General features: G+C 35.9%; 1 pseudogene; it reads left to right on the plus strand.

Annotated features, from left to right (window-relative positions):
* Nucleotides 1-645: 645 nt before the first annotated feature.
* Nucleotides 646-1,151, plus strand: LOC140514187 (large ribosomal subunit protein uL23-like; annotated as a pseudogene).
* The last annotated feature ends 819 nt before the right edge of the window (nucleotides 1,152-1,970 follow it).

Here is a 1,970-nt window from a genome sequence, read left to right on the forward strand (position 1 = left end):
AATATGGAAATACAGGAGCCACTGGAAGCTATCTCACAAATTAGCCACAACCAGAGGCTATCCAAGTAGACTTTACTATAAGGGTACTACTAATTGCCCTTGTACTGTAATCTTCAGATAAGCTCTAGACATCAGTAGTAAAGCTAGGTATTTTACTACAGAACACCAAGTGTTGCTGATAACTTTGAGATGAGCTTTGTTAATGTTAATGAGCTAACTCTAAGTTGGCATGGATAAGAGTTAGCTGTCCCCCACAAAAACTCCAAATGTGAAGAGGTGAGAAATACCTATTACAGTGGAGGGGAAGACAATGAGACAACATACCAAAATGTATGGGATGCAGCCAAAGCAGTACTTGGGAAATTTTTTTTCTCTAAATTCTTACATCAAGAAAATGGAAAAAGAACAGGTCAATGAATTGGGCATGCAACTAAAACAGCTAGAAAAAGAACAAATTAAAATTTCCCAACTGATCATCAAATTGGAAATTCTGAAAATCAAAAGTGAGATTAATAAAACTGAATAAAAAAAGAAATAGTGAACTAATAAAAAAATCTAGGACCTGGTTTTATGAAAAAAACTCAATAAGATAGATAAAGCATTGGTTCATTTTATTAAAAATAGAAAGAAGAGTTTTCCCCCAAGATGGCACTGAAGGCAAAAAAAGAAGCTGCTGTCCCCCCCAAGACAGAAGCCAAGTCCAAGACCTTGAAGGACAAGAAGGTGGTGTTGAAGGGTGCCCATAGCCACAAAAAGAAGATGAGAACATCCCCCACCTTCCAGCAACCCAAGACACTAAGACTAAGAAGGCAATCCAAATACCCTCGGAAAAGTGCCCCTCGGAGAAATAAGCTTGATCACTATGCCATCATTAAGTTTCCCTTGACCACTGAGTCTGCTGTTAAGAAGATTGAGGACAACAACACCTTAGTTTCCATTGTGGACATCAAGCCAACAAGCATCAGATCAAGCAGGCAGTAAAGAAGCTGTATGGCATCGATGTGGCCAAGGTCAACACACTGATCCGGCCTGATGGAGAGAAGAAAGTTTATGTCCAGCTTGCTCCAGACTATGATGCTTTGGATGTTGCCAACAAAATTGGAATCATCTAAACTGTGTCCATCTGTCTCACTGCACCTACAATAAAAAGTTTTCCCTGATGAAAAAAAAAATAGAAGGAAGAAAACCAAACATCCAGTATCAAAAATGATAAGGGTAAAATCACCACCAATGAAGAAGAAACTAAAGCAATTAAAGCAAAGGAAATGCTTTGTCCAACTGTATGCCAATAACCCTGACAATATGAGTGAAATCGAACATTTATAAATATAACTACATTAATAGATCAGAAAATAGAGTGCCTAAATAACTCCATCTTAGAAAAACAAATTGCATAAGTCATTAATGAACTTCTTAGGAAAAAAATCCCTGGGGACAAATAGGTTCGTGAGTGGATTCTACCAAACATTTAAAGAACAATTAATTCTAGTACTATATAAAGTATTTGGAAAAAATACGTGAAGATGGTGCCCTATCAAACTCCTTTTGTGACACAAGTATGGTGCTGATACCAATCAGAAAAAGGTAACACAGAGAAAGAAAACTGTAGTTCAATTTCTCTAAGTAATGTAGATGGAAAAGTCTTGAACAAAATACTAGCAAGGTGATTAAAGCAATATAACACAAGGATTATACACTATGATCATGTGAGATTTCTACCAGCAATGCAAGGTTGGTTCAATATTAGGAAAACTATCAGCATAATTGATCATATCAATAACAAAACTAATAAAAATCACATATTATCTCAATAGATGCAGAAAAGCTCTTGATAAATACAGTACCCATTCCTATTAAAAACACTAGAGAACATAGGAATAAAGGGAGTGTTCCTCAAAATGATAAGCAGTGTTTATCTAAAACCATTAAAACACATTATCTATAATGTGGATAAGCTAGAAGCTTTCCCA

The sequence above is a fragment of the Notamacropus eugenii genome, chromosome 7 (assembly GCF_028372415.1).
Source record: "Notamacropus eugenii isolate mMacEug1 chromosome 7, mMacEug1.pri_v2, whole genome shotgun sequence".
Lineage (NCBI taxonomy): Eukaryota > Metazoa > Chordata > Mammalia > Diprotodontia > Macropodidae > Notamacropus > Notamacropus eugenii.